Source organism: Hemitrygon akajei, chromosome 3 (assembly GCF_048418815.1).
Source record: "Hemitrygon akajei chromosome 3, sHemAka1.3, whole genome shotgun sequence".
Taxonomy (NCBI): Eukaryota; Metazoa; Chordata; class Chondrichthyes; order Myliobatiformes; family Dasyatidae; genus Hemitrygon; species Hemitrygon akajei.
The window spans coordinates 44,508,341-44,528,243 of record NC_133126.1 but is presented as its reverse complement, the minus strand read 5'-3'; the positions used below and the strand labels follow the sequence as shown (position 1 = coordinate 44,528,243).

The 19,903-nt window shown below is 39.3% G+C and overlaps 1 protein-coding gene and 1 long non-coding RNA gene across 2 annotated transcripts in view; one reads left to right on the top strand and one right to left on the bottom strand.

The window, feature by feature from the left end:
- LOC140724924 (tumor necrosis factor alpha-induced protein 2-like) overlaps window positions 1-2,784 on the bottom strand; it is a 42,993-nt gene extending 40,209 nt beyond the window's left edge. Inside the window, exon 1 of the mRNA XM_073039737.1 lies at window positions 2,382-2,784. The gene's annotated coding sequence lies outside the window, so the exon portion shown is untranslated. The remainder of the gene's footprint in view (window positions 1-2,381) is intronic.
- Window positions 1-11,840, top strand: part of LOC140724926 (uncharacterized) — a 166,167-nt gene extending 154,327 nt beyond the window's left edge. The window contains exon 7 of the long non-coding RNA XR_012098219.1: window positions 9,992-11,840. This is a non-coding gene — a long non-coding RNA (uncharacterized lncRNA). The remainder of the gene's footprint in view (window positions 1-9,991) is intronic.
- Window positions 11,841-19,903: the final 8,063 nt, after the last annotated feature.

The window sequence follows — 19,903 nt, the reverse complement described above, 5'->3', positions numbered from 1 at the left end:
ATAATGCATGATCTAACATGCAGAAAGCCATGCTGATTATCCCTAATCAATCCCAGTATTTCCAAGTGCATGTATATCTTATCTCCCAGTATCCCTTCCAGTAATTTACCTAGCACAGATGTTAAGCTTATGGTCTATAGTTCTTAGAATTTACTTTGCAGCCCTTCTGAGATAAAAGCAAAACACACCACTCTCTAGTCCATTGGCACCCCATGAATGATGCAGTGGCTAATGATGATGCATTTGCTGTAGTATATACATATCTCCCACTGGGGCCACACAATTTCTTCTCTAACTTACCACAATGTTTGGATGTATTTGATCAGGCCCTGGAGATTAGTCCACCTTTGCGTGTTTTAAGATGTAATGTGGGTTATCCCCAAGACATCCCTGTTAACTATCTCAAGTTCTGTATTCTTCATGTATTTTGTCCACAGTAAAAGCAGGATAGAAATACTGATTGAGCAACATTATCCATTTCCTGTGGTTTCACATGTAGTTGTTCACATTGGTCTTTAAGGGGCCCATTTTCCCTGGTTAGTCTTTTCTCCTTAAATACTTATGCCTTTGGATCCTCTTTAATCTGCTCTGTTAAAGTTATCTCATTCCCTCTTTTTGCCCTTCTAATTTCCAATTCAAATTTTGATGTATTCTGGTGATAATAAACCTGATTCTGATTCAGTTTTTTTATCTCCTTCAGTCGTGACTGCTCTAACCAATTCCTTTTCTCCCTTTACATCAATAGTTCCCACCTCCCCACTCCCATACAGACACACAGACAAAACAGTATCCTTTACTCTCACCTTGTAACAACACACAAGGCCCTTCAGTCCATGCTAGCTCTCAGTAAGCAGCCCTATTGCTCCTGCTCTGATGTCCCCACGCCCCTCACTTTATTCCTCCGTGCTCTAACAATTTGCTCTCTCACACACATGCTCACCAACTTCCCTTTGATTGTTTCTATCATTAAAGGACAATTTGCAGCACCGTTGATCTTACCGGTAAAATTTTGGGATGTGGGAGGAAACAGGAGCAACTTGGGGAAATGCACATTTTCAAGGGGAAAACATACAAAAATCCACATGAGCAGCAGTTGAGGCTAGGATCGAACTGGATCCCCAGAATTGCTGCAACGGCACACTGTCCTGGAGAGGAGGTTTTGAATTTGGCTCGGACACATGGAGGAAGTGGGATTTCCATCCATTTCAGATTCTATCTACTTCGTGAAAAAAATGTTTCATTGAAAGAGAATTAGAACAATTATTGAGAATTATTAGAATGTGGATGCTGGAAAGCTGGAGCAACACACACACAAAGTGCTGGCGGAACTCATCAGGCCGGGCAGCATCTGTAGGGGGAAATGAACAGTTTACATTTTGGGCTGAGACCCTGCATCAGGACTGGAAAGGGAAAGAGTGGAAACCTGGGAGGAAGGGTGAGGAGCACCAGCTGATGAGTGATGGACAAATCTGGTGAGGGGTGTAGGTAAGAAAGTGGGGATGATGTAAGCAGCTGGGAGGTGATGGAAGAGGCAAAAGTTGAAGAAGAAGGAATCTGATAGGAGAGGACAGTGGGTCATGGAATAAAGACGTGGAACCAGAGGAAGGTGAAAGTAATGCGCAGGGAGAGTGGGAAAAGAGAAGGGATGAGATAAGGAAAAACAAAGGGGGGGGAGGGGAAGAGTGGGGGGAGGGGAAGAGTGGGGGGAGGGGAAGAGTGGGGGGAGGGGAAGAGTGGGGGGAGGGGAAGAGTGGGGGGCGATTATTTACCATGAATTAGAAAAGTTGATGTTAATGCCATCAGGTTGGACGTAATCAATGCAGAATTTAAGGGGCTGTTTTCGATCATCTGTGTTTAGCTTCAATTTGGTGCAAACGAAACTACAGTCAATGTCATATGTAATTCATCTTTGTTCATTAACTACCGTCATTATTTCAACAAAAACGAAAGACAGCAGCGATTGCTGTTAGTCATATATATATTACACACACACACACACTTAAATAAAAGATAGGACATTTTAGCACTCTGGACACTGTCTATGCAGAGAAAACACAGTATTTCAAACGAAGGACCGTAGCTATTTCTCCTTCATAATTGCTATCCGACCATCCACCAAGCTGAAAATTTTCTTTCATCGTCATCTTTTTGGGAGATCTCTCAGGATTTCTGACTAACCGTCGCGAAACATCAACTAAAACGTTAATTTGTTTTTCCCCCTAACCCTTTGAGGGCGAAGAGTGGTCATTTGAAACTGTTACCCAATTTTGCCTTTTTTTCCCACTCGGGCTTCCAGCATTCCCTCACTTTAATCCTCCGCCGGTTGCCGTAAGAACGAACGATCAAGGTTAAAGCGCAACTTTGCTAATTTTTTTACTTACCGAATGTCCTTATTATAATTCCCGCCGTCTACTGGTTAAACACTTGCTAAATGTTGAGATGGAACAAATATGGAAATATCTAATTCCATAAAGCAGCGGGCTGTCGCAATCACAAGCAGCTTTCGCGTCGGGATCCTTTTCAGTTCTCTATTTATACCCGGAGGGATGGGACCTGAAAACGACTCTTCATCCGCATAGGGGATTTACGTGGCAAACGCCCCCGTAGCTGTTGGTCGGGGAAAGGAAACCTTGAGGCAATAGAAGAATATCTTGCGATAATCTGTGAATCGTGTCTTTTTTGTGGCAAATGAAGTCATCCTACAAGTTTGGTAGCATTTATCATCCTGAGCAACGACGCTCGGGATCCTGATTGGTTTCACAAAGCCAGCCGCCGAGAAAACGGCTTTACTTCTTTATTTAAAGAGAGGTATTCAGAAGTCAATGAATAATTGAAACCGTATGTTGCAATGATCTGAGCCAGTAACGACAATGAACAATGCCCCTAACAGCTATAGTGCCTCCAAAACCTGGCAATGGAAGGACTGGATTTCAATGTTTGTTATATACAATGATCCTTCACTTGGACGGGATAAGAAATACATTGAGTCTGGAATTATAAAGCACAAAAACGAGCAAGTTTGTACTCAATGTCATTGCCCCATAGTTATAGTTAAATTCCCATTCAGTTATTGTTGGGTCTGGTTCTAATAACTGCTCATGAGAAAATATTCTGTACAAATAAATTTTTCCCGTCTGTATGGCTCTTTCGCCAACCACTGAAGGGTACATGTAAAGGAATCCAGATGTAGAAAACATCAAGATCAAAGGTCTTTCCTGGAAAGGAAGAAGTTTTAATGTTAAAATAAATTACTAAAATTCATTAATATACAACTGAATTAACAATCAGAGTAAGGAGAAGGTATGCAGTTTAATAACTGAGAGAATCTTCGTCTTAAACCCATCACCCCTACTAGGGCAAAGGCTGCTAAAAGCAGATTGCTAGAATCCTCTGTCCTGGGCCAATGTTTCAAGTTGTCACCCTTCTTCAAAGATCCTTCCTCTCCCAGGGATGAGGTGTTTGGAACTTCTGTTAGAGTTAAGTAGCTCTTGGATTTTACTGGATGTGGTTGCTAACCCCACGCCCAACTCTCCTCTTTTTGCAGCCGGGCTTGGGACTGTCCACAGTGCAGTTAATGGAGAGAATACCCATGGGACGTTTTACTTGTGGCTGTGATGTGGGTTTATTCAGAATGAATTCTGGAAGATTACATCCCATGGAATTTAGTGAAAGCCAGTCAGTTGGATTCACAATTGGCCCAAAGGTAGGAAGCAGAGGGGGTGGTTGAAAGTTGCTTTTCAGATTAAGAATCAGGTTTATTATTACTGACATGTGTGATGAAATTTGTTGTTTGTGGCTGCAGTGCTGTGCAAAGACATAAAAATTACTATAAGCTACAAAAATAAACAAATAATACAAAAGAGAAATAGTGAGGTGCAGATTCATGAACCATTCAGAAATCTGATGGCAGAGGGGAAGAAGGTATTCCTAAAATGCTGAGTGTGGGTCTTCAGGCTCCTGTACCTCATCCCTCATGGTAGTATAGAGAAGACACATGACCTGGATGATGAGGTTACTTAAAGATAGATGCTGCCTTCTTGAAGATGTCCTCAATAGTGGGGAGGGTTGTGCCCATAATGGAGCTGGCTGAGTCAACAACCCTCTGCAGCCTCTTTTAATCCTGCACAATGGATCCTCCATAAAATTATTGTCAGCTGTAAATCCCATCCTAAATCATAAGTCCCCTCAACATCCTCCTAATCCTGCTTTTGATAATATTCTGACTAGTAAACACAGAATATAAACTGGCACAATCTCAGTTATTGATTCTCCATTCCCCTAATCTTTTATTCGAGCTTCTGCTCTCTTCCTTTCCAGACCCAATGAAGAATCTCAATGCAAAACATCAACTATTCATTTCCCCCTGTAGAGGGAATGAATTTGTCCATTGTCTTGTGTGTATGAGGGCTGATTGATAAGTCCGTGGCCTAAGGTAGAAGGAGTCAATTTTAGAAAACCTAGCACATTTATTTTTCAAAATAGTCCCCTCCTACATTTACACACTTAGTCCAGCGGTCCTGGAGCATACGGATCCCTTCTTTGTAGAAGTCAGCGTCTTGGACTGACAGAAAGTGGTCCACAGCAGGGGTGATTGATAAGTTCATGGCCAAAAGCAGAAGGGGATGAGTTATACAGCTCTCGTTACATGCACATGCAGTTCAACTCTTTAAGTGATTATACAGAAAGTTTGAAGTTAATAACTTTTGTGGTATTTCTGTTTCAGATAATTGAAAATTGTAAGTAAGCACTGTCTGAGAAAATGGACAACATTGGCCTTTGTGTAGTCATCTGCTACCTCAGTCTCAAGGGCTTATCACCCAAGGAGGTCCACGAGGACATGGTGGCAACACTAGGGGAGGGCGGAAAATAAATCTGCTAGGTTTTCTAAAATTGACTCCTTCTACCTTTGGCCACAAACTTATCAATCACCCCTCATATAAGCAGATATATGACTTGAGAATGACCGCTTGTTTCATGATGAAGGACACAAGTAATCTGACCTTCCAGACCATCTCCAAAAATACATTAAAAGATTAAGGTCTTCAGAATAACATACGCAAAATATTCCACAAAACACTGACAGTGCTTTCCCGGAATCTAACTAATTCCTGTAATTGTCTCTTCTACACGGTGATCTCTTATTATTTTAACTGGGTTGGATGAGTTCCAGAAGGCTTACTGATTCTAAAATTAAACTGCAATATGAATAATACTGATTCCTGTCTTGCCATCCTCCTTTCTTGGGACTTAAGAGGCTTGTTAATTGTCATTAATGTTAACCATATTCTTGAGAACCAAGTCTTGAAATAGTCTGTATTCCAAAAAAATACTAAAGACCCAATGTTGAATACACAACTGGGTCTGTGTATGAAACCACAAAAAAATCTGTAAAATTCTATCTTGTTTTAAAACCTTAGTGTTTAAAATATATTTTCTTAAGTATAGTTTTTGGAACCAGCCTCCTGAATTATGCAGCACTGATGTTCCACTGGGTGGAAACCCATACCTACTCTTTGAGACCCGCTATCACTTAGAGTCCAGCAATTGCAAAAAAAATTCACAGTAAATCCTGCATCATTTAATGGAGAGATTCCCCATTGGACTGATCCATCTCTCAATGGCATGGCAGTAGATCAGTCTGCCCCATCTACTGGCATGAAGAGACGGTTACTAGGGGCAGGTATGGCAGTACATGAGTTAAAGAATCTTGCCTCATAGCTTTGTTATTTTTGTGTTTCCCTCTGGTGCTTCTATGACAATACTTTTGTGTCATTGGTGGATTTGCTTTCTAACCCTTCTGAGTTGTTTTTGAAAACTGTGAACAGTTGTATCTCCAAAACAGTGTCACGACGGTGCAGATGTGGCCCAAGTGCGGAGTGAGAGACACTGACGCGGGTCGATAGTTCACAGACTTTAATGTGAACAGTGTTAAAGGGAAAAGAAAACAATACACACTAGGCCAAACAGGGCCGTTAACTAAAACTCTCAAATGGAAAATGAAGCCTATACTGCGGCTGAAAAGAACAACTAAATATAAAACAAATACCGCTCGTCTCCAGGGTCAGTTGACTCGACAGTCCAATTTCCCAGGCAAGGCCGAATGCAAACAGACAGCGAAGCGTTGCTGTGTTCTGTGTCCAAGTCTCGACAAAACTACAATGGAATGAATGGAGTTAAATACTATCACAATGAAGGAATAATTAGCTGACAGGTGCACATTCACAAGTGCAATTGATATATCTTCTGCGCTGCCAAATCCGTGGCTGTAACAAACAGATATTTGGGAGACTTGTCAATTTGGGTATCTATTGTCTAGGATGTAGGACTTTCAAAAGATCCTTAATAAGATGCCTCCCAAAAGATTACTAAACAAAATTAGAGTCATTGTACTGGGGATGATATACTGGCATGGATTAAAGATTGGTCAAAAATAGAGAAAAAATATATTGTATTCAGGTTGGTAGACTGACCAGTGGAGTGCTGAATGAATTGGTGCTGGGACCTGAGCTATTCACGATCAACATCAATGGCTGAACAAGTTGAACATCAGTCAGAGCAATATGTCTCTGCTTGGCTGATTGTGGTCTCTGAAGCAGAACTGACGAGGCCCTGGTAGATAAAAACATGCTAAGTGAATAGGGAAGTGTGTAATAAACTCGAAATTCTGCAGATACTGGAAATCTAAAGCAACACACACAAAATGCTGGAGGAACTCAGCAGGTCAGGCAGCATAGAAATAAATAAACAGTTGATGTTTCAGACGGAGAACCTGCTTCAGGACTGGAAAGGAAGGGGAAGATGCCAAAATAAAATGGTAAGGGGAGGGGAAGGAGGATAGATAGAAGGTGATAGGTGAAGCCAGGTGAGTAGTGAAGATAAAGGGCTGAAGAGGAAGGAATCTGATAGTAGGGGAGGAGGAGGGGACACAGGGAGGTGATAGGTGTGAAGAGGCAAGAGGCCAGTGTGGGGAATAGAGGAAAAGTGGAGAGGGAGGGAATTTTTTTTTACTGGAAGGAGAAATCAATGTTTTTGCCGTCAAGTTTGAGATGGAATATAAGATGTTTCTCCTCCACCCCGAGGGTTGCTGCTTCTTGGCACATGAGGTGGCCATAGATCATCATGTCGTAACAGGAATAGGAATTAAAATGTTTGGTCACTGGGAAGTTCTGCTTCTGGTGGTTGGAGCGGAGGGGCTCAACGAACTAGAAACCCAATTTAGAATGGCTGTCACCAAAGTAGAGGAGCCCTGGACACAATGGATGACCCCAGCAGACACACAGGTGAAGTGTTGTTGGAACATAATGAGAAGAATGTGAGGTCCATGACTTCGATAGAAAAAAATGGAGTAATTTTTAAAAAGTGGTAAAATTCAGAGGGGCCTGGGTGTCCTTCTGCAAGATTCACTTAAAGTTAATATACAGATTCAAAGAAGATTTATGGAGAATAAAATAGTATGATAACCTTTATTGCAAGCAGACGAGTAGCAGAGCAACATTATCTTTATAGGTTCCTGGTCAGACCCCACTTGGAGTACTGTACTCAGTTCTGGTCACCTCACTACAGGAAGGATGTGGAAACTATAGAAAGGGTGCAGAGGAGATTTACAAGGATGTTGCCTGGATTGGGGAGCATGCCCTATGAGAATAGGTTGAGTGAACTCGGCCTTTTCTCCTCGGAGCGATGGAGGATGAGAGGTGACCTGATAGAGATGTATAAGATGATGAGAGGCATTGATCGTGTGGATAGCTAGAGGCTTTTTCCAATGGCTGAAATGGCTAGCATGAGCGGGCATAGTTTTAAGGGGCTCGGAAGTAGGTACAGAGGAAATGTCAGAGGTAAGTTTTTTTAAGCAGATGGTGGTGAGTGCATGGAATGGGCTGCTGGTGACTGTGGTGGAGGTGGATACAATAGGGTCTTTTAAGAGGCTCCTGGATAGGTACATGTAGCTTAAAAAAGTAGAGGACTATGGGTAACCCTTGGTAATTTCTAAAATAAATACATGTTCGGCATGGCATTGTGGGCCGAAGGGCCTGTATTGTGCTGTAGGTTTTCTATGTTTCTATCTTGTTACAGTTAAGTTGGACCTTACTGAGGTTGCATCTGGAATTTGTATAAGCATGTTCTCTAGGTTGATGGAAGAATAAATATGTTATATAAGGAATGCAGCAAATAATCACCAGATTGATGACAGGTTTGTCACATGAAGAGAGTTTAAGCAGACTGCGCCCGCTTTCTTGGCTTTAGAAGAATGTCTAAGTCAGAGTTGAGTTTACATTGGGGCATGAAAGACTTGCAGCACTGTCACCGACACAAAGCATCATTTAAGTAGTACTTACATAAAAAAACCTAAATTAAACATAAATTATGCCCAAATTTTACAAGAAAGAACACAAAAAGAAAAAAAACACAAAATGTCTCAGCCCAAAATATCAACAGTTTATTTCTCTCCATAGATGCTGTCTGACCTGCTGACTTTCTTCAGCATTTTGAGTGAGTTCCTCAAGATTTCCAGCCTTTGCTCTGCATCTTATGTTCCCATGCCCATGCATTCAACTCGCTGTACTAAACCTGGATCAAACCAGAATACTTACAACTGTACTGCTGTAAAAGTTTATGAGAATGTTTAGTGTCAAGTTTTTTAACCAGCTAAGAAAGTAGATGCTTCCTTTTGTTTCATCTATCTGCTGGGCCCCAGATGGGTCATCTGGTATGTTAATGCCCTGAATTTAAACTTGCTGGCTCACTGTATCACTGATAGACTAGTACATATTCACCCACCTTCCCCTTCCTGAAGCCAACAAATATGTCATTAGCTTTGGTCATGTTGAGCAAGAGGTTGTTACTGCGGCACCAATCAACCAGGTGTCCTGTACACTGAATCATCACCATCTTTAATTGTGAAGTTGTCAATTAATTTTATATGGCATTGGAACTCTGCTTAGCCACAGAATGTTGTGTGTGTAGAGAGTAAAGCATGCAGCCTTGAGCTGCACCTGTGTTGATGATCAGCAAGGAGGAGATACTGTTACCAATCCTCTTTGCTTGAGGTCTGCTGATGAGTTTCCAGTTGTAGTTGGAGGTACAGAGGCTCTGGACTTGAAGTTGAGGATGAGTTTGGATGGAGTGATTGTGATGAATGCCAAGCTGTAGTCAATGAATGGCAGCCTGAAGTATGAGTTTCAGTTGTCCAAATTGTCTAGAGCAGAGTAAAGAGCCAGAGAAATAGAATCTTCTGTTGTCCTTTTGTGGCTGGGCAAATCAAAGTGGATCCAGGTCAACTCTGAGGTGGGAGTAGATTCATGCCATAGCTAACCTCCCAAACGAGAGGTGATCTGGTTAGAATGTACAAAATCTCATGATGCAGATACAGGTCTATGTACATTGCTGCTGGGTTTCTAGAGCCTCAGCCACAATAAAAGGTAGGTCATTTAGCATTGAGATAGGAATGAATTTCGGCACACAGAGACTGGTGAATCTTCTGAATTCTCCAGCCAATAGTGCTGAACTGAACATATACATTTATTTATTTAGAGATAAATCACAGAAGTCATTTCCAGCCCTTTGATCTGTGCAGCCAGTAACCCGCCTAGCCTAGTCACAGGAGAACTTACAATGACCAACTAACCTACTGACTGATACGTCTTTGGACTGTGGGAGGAAACCGGAGCACCTGGAGGAAACTCATGCTTTTACAGGGAGGAAGTACAAACTCCTTACAGATGATGTCAGGATTGAATTCTGAACTCCGACACCCTGAGCTGTAATACCATTGCGCCTATCACGGTGCTTGTCAGAATTTTAAATATTGAGGAAATTGAATGATATTGGATTGTGCAGGAAAAGCGTGCTGAGGAAAGGCACCAGCAATGATCTTATTGATTAGCAGAACCAAAATGACAGACTGAATAGTCTACTCTTGCTTCTGTCTCTATATTCTTATGTGCTGTCTATTTTGTCGCTTATTGTTGTCCTTCGTGTGTTTAATTTTCAGATTAAATTTGCTGAGAGTTTTCAGGGAAAAGAGGTGAACAGGCTGTGAAGCTTACTGAACAGACTAGATTTCTCCTTGCCACTAAATACATTGAAGGCTGGAATCGATAGCTTTTTGGACCCTTGCTGAGATTAACAGATTGTGTGGAACAGCAGACAGAATATGATACTCTGGCAGAAGTGACTGTGAGGCACAATCTCATTGGACAGAGGAGCAGGAGCTGTGTGACCGACTCCAGTGATTTACTATCTTTCCTCAAATGAGCAGTGGCTCACTGTGCTTCCATTTTGTTTGCATTCTCCACATGAAAAGAAGAGATGTTGATTTAACTTTGTGAAATGAAAAAAAAGGAAAAGCACTGTTGCTGTGCTCGATGGGTTCTCACTGATACCACTCACTGAAGGGTCGCTGTCAGTTGAAGCACACCAGGCTTATCAAATCACTAAAGTGTACAGCGAATTGGACCAATAGAAATCTGGCCAATTGTTTAAAAGAGGTTTTAATGTGTTTCCCTAACAAAGAGAGCCACTGGGTGCCCATAACTCAATTTCTGGAAAAATTGGGATGTCTGATTGTCCACCTAACCCTCTCCTGAATCTGTAACTGTATATTACTGGTGCTCTAATGTACCAGTATCTCATTGCCATGTATTTCCATGTGAAGCATGAGTATGATCTCACAGACTGGTTTTCAAAATATTTCAATTTCAGCTAAAACTATCAGGATGCAAAGCAAACTGTTTCAGAGGTGAACTCAAAACATAAAGTCTGTTGGACATTTAAGCAAGAAGCCTCAGAACTGAGTACAAATGAAAATCATCAATAAAACATTTTTAGCTTAGATGAACTATTGCAAAGCATCAACAATTGTATCCTTTATGCAATTAAGCATGTTATATTCAATAAAGGTCAATTTCTTGTTTCTCCAAATTCCTACGTGATACAAGTAGTCTGAAATTATATTTGTGTTCAACTTTAAGTGGTCTTTCATAAACCAAAAAAATCAATGAGGAAGCAAAACTTTTGAAAAAATTGTTGACTAGTATTACTTATGAGGGGTAATCGAGAGGTTCGTGACCTTGTGTAGAAGGAGTCTATTTTAGAAAACCTAGTAATTTATTTTTCAACATACACCCCTCCTACATTTACACACTTAGTCCAGCGGTCGTGGACCATATGGATCTTGGACCTCCAGAAAGTGTCCACAGCGTGGGTGATTGATAAATTTGTGGCCTAATGTAGAAGGAGATCAGTTATACAGTTCTTGTTACATGCACATGCAGGTCAACTCTTTGAGTGATTATGCAGAAAGTTTGATGAACATTTAAGGAAATATTTTTTCTACTTTTTAATTTCATTTTCCAGTAATATTACCACAACTATATTTAGAGATGGAAGATGTTATAGTCCCACTTCTTCTTTCTCTTTTGGTAAATATGACCAGAAATGTTTAATTTATTTTGGGGAAAACACACACCCGACACACATGCACACCCACATTCTACAGAAGAGAAAATTATTTTCTCAGAATAATCAAAAGTTAATCTGAAGTATTATTTTTTTATATGCATTCCACACTATCAATTTAATTCTACAAATTATAATGTTCAACCCAATTACAATTCATGTTGTTGACCCGAAACTAGCAAGTCACATCCACCATTAAACGGAGCAAGATTGATTATTTGGGATAATGGCTGTTAGCATCAAGTTTTGAACTCAGATTAACTTTCTGAGTGTATTTATACGTCTGCCTTGATGTGTTGCTGCTGCACAGCATTTCCACTCATGAAATTAATCTTATATGCAGTGTATTCAATATTTCAGTAATATTTTAGTAATGTTGTATGTTCTTGCCTCACTACAGAAAAAAATCAAAGTACACAAGTACCCCTGACTCCTGTGTTTTTCTTTCAATTAATTTCTGAAGTTACTAAACATAACACTATACAAGTCCAGCTATACATTCTCTGTGTTAATTTCAATGTTATGAAGAAAACTCACTGTGTAGCTTACTCTGAAGTACTTGTCAAATCAGGATTGTGTGTAGAGATCCTGAATCACATGCTTCTTTGTCTCCTTTCCTTAGTTCCCCTCCCATCTCCTTACTTTTATTCCTTGGTGCACTGTCTTCTATCAGACCATCTTCCTCAGCCCTTTCTCACTTCCACTTCCCAGCTCCTTGTATTATTCTCAGTCTCTTTCTTCCCCCACCTGCCCATCAGTCACCCCCTCACCTGGAATTACCTAAAACTCTTGCTTCCCCTTTCCTCTCAACTTTTTATACTGGCTATCTCATCTCTTTTTCCAGTCTTGATGAAAAGTCTCAACTTGAAACATCGACTGTCCATTATAGGAAAGATATTGAGGCTTTGGAGAGGGTGCAGAAGAGGTTTCCGAGGATGCTACCTGGATTCGAGGGCATGTGCTATAACGAGAGGTTGGAGAAACTTGGTCTGCTTTCTTTGGAGTGGTGGAGGCTGATGAGAGACCTGATAGAGGTTTATAAGATTATGACAAGCATAGATAGTGTAGACAAACAGTATCTTTTCCCCAGGGTTTGAATGACTAATACCAGAGGGCATGCATTTAAGGTGAGAGGGGGTAATTTGAAAGGAAATATCAGGGGTAAGTTTTGTTTTTACACAGAGTGGTGGTTGCCTGAAATGATGGTAGAGGCAAATACATTAGAGACATTTAGATAGGCACATGAATGTGAAGAAAATAAAAGGGTATGGAGGGGACTCATTAGGTTGCCCATTTGTTTGTTAATTTAATTGGGAGGGCACAACATTGTGGACCAAAGGGCCTGTTTCTGTACTGTAATGTTCCATGTTCTATAATGTGATTTTAGGAGGAAAGAATTAAGATTTGAAAATTTTGCAGAGTGGATAATAGCAGAAATTAATCAAAAATAGAAATGTCATTGATGCTTCTAACAGTAATACTTGTTTTTTCTTACTAAATCATTTGAAGATGTCAAAAACCTTGTTCAAATCAAACTTGAAGTGTGACATGATTATAAATAGGAAGAGTTCAATGCACGTGTAAGAGAAAAATAAAGTATGACTATTATGCTAAAATGGCCATTATAAATATTTGGAATGGAAATATCAGTTTGAAATGTTTTGTCGATAAATCAAGTGAAAAAAATGACAGACTGTTGACGTGAAAGTGCTTTAATGTTATTTTGTAAAAGCAGTTGTAATGCCCTGGTTAAGATTTCTACTGGTATGCTGTGAGGTATTTTATTTTAGCAGTTTTCTGTAAAAGCAGTATGTGCTGCTGATAAGAGTGTTTTGGCTCTGACTAAAGATAAGGAACCATGCTGTCTAACTTAGGAATGTCATGTCAGCCAATCAGGATTGTGGGATGTGAGAGAGGGTTCTAGAAAGCTGGGCGGGAGGAGATTTCTGAAGGACAGTCTGGTTTTGGGTGCTTTGATGGGAGGTGTGGGAAGATTCCTGGAGGATCCCCTCCAAAGGGGAGACCCTTTTGCAAGGAGTGCTTTGTGAGAGGAAGGATTCCAGGAAGGGAAGTTCTACCTGTGGATTCAACACTATGTATAAAGCAATACACCCAGCTACTACAGAAATGAGCTCCAACATTTATGTGCACTTTTAGACTGGTTGAACTGTAATTGGCCCTTTTATCTTTGTTTTTCCTTCTCTGTTAACTGTTGGTAAAGTTAAAAATTGGTAGATATCCTTTCTTTATAACATTATGCAGATGTACGATCTGTCATTTCTGGGCTACCGATAATTTATACAGGCAGTATTTACACAGCATTCATTCAAATCGAAGTTCCTTTAATTGGAACATTCTGATGTTCCTGTTTGGTTCCCAAATCATACTGGCCCTAGAAGTATGTTGCTAATGAAAGGGGCCCTTCTCACCGCTGAGTTACTTGGTTGTTAGTAGAGTTAACTAGTGAGCTGGTTTGGTGTATGAACCCCAGTGAGAGGGTTGTACAATTCATCTACTGGAAACCAGAAAAGGGGGAACTGGGTAGAGATATCAGAACCAAATATGAATTTCATAATACTTTTTTAATGTTAGCATATAGTCATCTTAGTTCAAAATATTTTGAAAAGTGCCAAGAAAACCTAATATAGAAAGTTAAACTTCCGCAGGAGTTATTCAGTTAATGACTAATTCATGTTGATTTCAACACAAGATAAACTCATGCTTGTGTTTAAGGAAAACCTCAAGGTTATTGTACACTTCTGAAAAACATACAAATCAGGGGGCTGCTCAGGATATACCCCAAGTTACGAAGAAAGAGATTGCCACAGCTTTGGCAATGATCTTTGTGTCCTTACTGGCCATAGGAGTAGCAACAGACAATTGGACTGTAGCCAATGTTATTTCTCTGTTCAAGAAATGAAATAGGGATAATCCTTCGAATTATAGAACAGTGAGTCTTGTGTAGGTAGTGGTCAAACTATTGGAAAGCATCTTGAAGATAGGATTTAATTTCAATGATACATTTACAGATAAATACAGATGGCTAAGGACAAGGTAAAATTCATTTCTTTTAATGTCAATGGGCTATTAATTCCAATCAAATGTAAGAGAATTTTATCCAAAATGAAAAAAGAACAAGCCCATGTAGTATATTTACAGGAAACTCATTTAAGTGATAATGAGCATAAAAAACTAAAGAGAATGGGCTTCACTAATCTGTTTTTCTCCTCATATAAATCAGGACATAGGAGAGGAGTTGCTATTCTTATCTCAAGTAAGCTAAATTTTGAAAAAGTATTTGAAATGGGAGATAAAGAGGGCAGATATATTCTGGTAAGAGGGAATATAGATGGCAATTCAGTTACTCTATTGAATATATACACATGCCTGGGAAGTGATATTGGTTTCTTTTAGAAAATTACTGATATTATGGTAATGGAAACAGAAGGTCTCCTGATATGTGGGGGAGACTTAAATTTACAATTACAACCAAACTTAGACTCTTCCAATAGAAAAACCTATGAAACAAAATCTTTACATAAGAAAGTTAATACACTTTTTGAGGATGTTGGTTTAATTGATATATGGAGGGACCTTTTCCATGACAAAAGGGATTACACTCATTATTCTGCTCCCCATTCTGTATATACGAATAGACTATTTCATAACATTTGGAAAAGAAAAAGACAAAATAAACACCTGTGGAATTGGGACAATAGATGTAAGTGATCATGCACCTATATATTTACCTGTTGATTTTGACCTACAATCAAAGAATACTATTTGGAAACTAAATTCAAAATCTACTCAATGATCCGTACTTTAAGGAACAAATTAAAAAAGAAATTGGTCTCTACTTAGAATTTAATGATAATGGAGAGGTTTCATCTCCCATTTTATGGGATACTCTGAAGGTGGTCTTAAGAGGGAAAATTATAGCGATATCATCATATAAGAAAAAACTAAGGAATAAAACATTAGAGGAATTACAAAATAGGCTGAAGGAACTAGAGAAAAAACAGAAATTGAATTTGGCACAGGAAAATTCAAAAATATAGGGGAAATTAAAAGAATTAGGAATGAAATAAATAATTTGGCTACGCAAGAAATCAGGAAAAAATTAATGTTTCTGAAACAGAGACATTATGAAAGTGGATCAAAATTTATGAAAATACTGGCATGGAAACTGAAAAAAAAGATAGCAGAAAATACAATCCATAGAATTAGGGACCCAAGAACGAAAGTGATAAAAAATAAGCTAAGTGAAATTCAAGAAGCTTTTGAAGTATTTTACAAAACTCTATATTCCAAAGTTCCAGGGGGAAGCATAACCCAAATTGACACCTTCTTGAATTCTCTAGAGTTACCCACTTTAAGCGAAGAACAAAAATAGAACGATGACTGCTGACATAACTGAAGTTGAATTAAAAGCTGCAATTAGTAGGCTTAAATTAAGCAAGTCACCAGGATCAGATGGGTATACGGCAGAGTGGTACAAAGAATTTAAAAATGAGATAATTCCTGTTTTACTCCCCACACTGAACTGGGCTCTAAAAAGGCACAAATGCCACCCAGTTGGAAGGAAGCAATAATCTCAGCTATACCGAAAGAAGGCAAGGATAAAATGGAATGCGGGACCAACATCCATTCTTAATGTAGATTACAGGTTATTTACCTCCATCATGGCTAAACGATTAGAGGAGTTTCTACCCATACTGATACGTAACGATAGGACAGGTTTTATACGACAACGCCAGACACAAGACAATATACGAAGGACACTTCACATTATGGATCATATACAAAAAAATAAAATCGAAGCAATAGTGATAAGCATGGATGCTGAAAAAGCATTTGATTCGGTTAATTGAAATTTTCTTTACAGAGTTTTACATAGATTTGGTTTCCAAGACACAATTATTAAAACTATACAGACACTATATGACAATCCTACTGCTAGGATTAAAATCAATGGATATTTATCAAATAGTCTTACCCTAGAAAGGGGCACAAGACAGGGTTGTGCATGGTCACCACTACTCTTCGCGTTATATCTGGAACCATTAGCTCAATACATCAGACAAAATGAAGATATCAGGGGAATTACTATTAAAGGGACAGAGCATAAATGGGCATGTTATGCGGATGACATTTTGATCTATCTAGGGCAATCAACATACTCTTTACCTAAGTTGATGCAATCCTTTGAACAATATGGTCAATTATCAGGATACAAGATCAACATAGATAAAACCCAATTACTTTCATATTACTATAGCCCACCAAGAGAAATTGAAAGTCGATACTCCTGGGCATGGCACACAGAGTCTTTCAAATATTTGGGCATCATTATGCCAAAAGATTTGGCAAAATTATCAGAATGTAATTATCAGCCTTTATATAAAAAAATTAAGGAAGATGTGGCAAGATGGTACCTGATTCCTTTTTTCAGTCTCAGTTCAAGGATTGAGTCTATTAAAATGAATATACTGCCCAGACTGTTATATCTCTTTCAGACCCTACCAATAGAGATTAATCAAAATCAATTCAATGAATGGAACAAGATGTTATCAAGGTGTATTTGGCAGGGTAAAAGGCCTAAAGTTCATCTCAAAACTTTGCAATTAGCAAAGGAAAAGGGGAGGTGGGGCCTACCTTCTCTTAGAGATTATTATTTTGCAGCACAGTTGAGAGCTGTGATAGGTTGGTGCAACCCATCATATGACGCTCAATGGAAAAACATTGAGGAGCGGGTACTTCCCATCCCCATACAAGCAATTTTGGCTGATAACAAACTGCAAAGGTACATAAATACTATTGATAACCCATGGGTGAAATTGACTCTTAAAATATGGAAAACTACTATAAAAGAATATAATCTAGAGCATATATGTCAAACTCAAGGCCCGCGGTGGAATTATCTTTGGCCCGCGAGATAATATCTAATTACTATTAAAGCTGGCCCCAGTAATCAAAGCGCCTATGGCGTATGATATGGCTAATGCTGAGTTTATTCAGGTACCAGGTTTTCAGGGTTTTTAGTGTTTATTCGGCAGTCTTCTTCATAAGAAACGGAATTTGTAAAGTGAAACACTTTGTAGTTATAGCAGAGACTGAGACACATGAGAGCAGGCTGAAAAAACGGAGGCAACGAAAGCTGCGTTCGCACGCATCCGACTGATCCGGCCCGCATGAAGCTGTATTTTGCTCAATCCGGTCCGTGACCTAAAATGAGTTTGACACCCCTGAGGGAGAAATTGCAATTCTTAAATGGTGTGCATATGACTCTGATTTTACACCAAATAAATTGGATGCTAGATTTAAGGACTAGACAGCTAAAGGAATAACAGTTATTTGCAACATAATGAAAGAAGGAACACTGTTCAGTTTTGAAATGCTTAAAGAGAAACACTTAATAGAAAAACAAGATTTTTATCGGTATTTACAGATGCGACAATATGTTAATAAGACGCTTAAAAATGTAACCAAGGCAAATATATGCTTGATAGAGCTCTTTAGAAAAGCATATAATTCAGATAATGGTAGTAGAATCATTTCAAGCATGTATAAGGGGTTGTCAAATCTTAAAACACATTCGACTTCACACATTAAAACAAAATGGGAGAAGGGAAGAAGGAAAGAGGGATAATTATATCTGAGGAAGGATGGACAACAATATGGAGATATCAATGGAGTGTACCAATTCACAGAAATGGAGGATTCCATCACAGTTTGGATGGAAAAACTTGATAAGATATTTTATTACACCCTCTCAGAAATCCCATTACGATAGTAACCTCCCTGTTTGCTGGAGAAATTGTGGAAATGAAAATCCAAATCGTTATCATATTTTTTGGGACTGCTCTGTTATCAAAAACTATTGGAGGGGGATACCCAATGCCCTACAAGACATCTTTAAATGTGAAATACCCTTGGAGAGTAACTCCATATATTTTGGATATATACCTCAAGAATGGTTGAAAAGAGATAAATATTTAATGAATATACTGTTGGTGGCTGGTAAAAAGACTCTTACTAGGAAATGGTTATCACAGGAGAGCCCAACTTTAAATACATGGATGGAAATTACAATGGACATTTACAAAATGGAGAAGATAACAGCATCTGTTAATCATAAGCTGGAACAATTTGATTCATACTGGGAAAAATGGTTTAACTACATAATGCCTCATAGGCCTGACTTTATTCTCACAAATCAATGAACCTGTTGTAAAAAAAGATCACTCCCTACTTGTACATAGTTCCTTCCTTTTGCTTGTTTTTTTCTTTCCACTCTTTTCTGTAAGTGTATACCCCAGATAAATACTTTGTGGAGATTTGTGATATATATGATTATATGATATATATGTACAATGTCTGAAATACATCTTATGGAAATGTTTGTTTGATGAATTTCAATAAAAAAATAAATTACAAAAAAAAAGAAAAAAAAAGGATTTACAAGCATTTGGAGAACCATAGGCTAATTAGGCTTCGTGTGGGGCAGGCTGTGCCTCATGAGTCTGATTGAATTATTTAAGGATGTGACAAAACAAATTGATGAAGGTGGAGCAGCAGATGTGGTGTGTAGAGATTTTAGTAAGGAGTTTGACAAGGTTCACCATGTAGCCTCATTCAGAATGTAATAAGGCATGGAATCCAAGAAAACTTGGCTGTGTGGATTCAGAATTGGCTTGTCCACAGAAGGCAGAGGGTAGCAATAGATGGAGCCATTTCTGCTTCGAGATCGGTGACCAGTTGTGTACCAGAAGGATCTATTTTTGGACCTTGCCCTTTGTGATTTTTATAAGTGACTTAGATAAGGAAGTGGAAGGGTGGGTTAGTAAGTTTGCAGTTGACCACAAGACATAGGAGCAGAATTTAGCCTTTCAGCCCATCAAGTCTTCTCCATCATTCCATAATGGCCAATCCTGGATCCCACCCAATCCCATACACCTGCCTTCTCACCATGTCCTTTGATGCCCTGACCAATCAAAAAACGATGAACTTCCACCTTAAATACACCTACAGAGTTGGTCTTCACCACAGTCTGTGGCAGAGCGTCCCACAGATTCACTACTCTCTGGCAAAAAAAAAATCCTCCTTAACTCTGTTTGAAAAGGTCACACCTCAATTTTGAGGCTGTGCCCTCTAGTTCCGGATATGCCCACCAAAGAAAACATCCTCTCCACATCCACCCTCTCTAGTCCTTTCAACATTCGGTAAGTTTCAATGAGATCCCCATGCATTCTTCTAAATTCCAGTGAGTCCAGGTCCAAAGCTGCTAAACGCTCTTCAACTGACATGAAGGTTGGTGGTGTTGCAGATAGTGCAGATGTTTGTAGGTTTCAACAGGACATTGATGGGATGCATAGTTGTGCTGAGAAGTGGCAGATGGAATTCAATTTGGAAACGTGACATGACGCACTGTGGAAGATTGAACTCG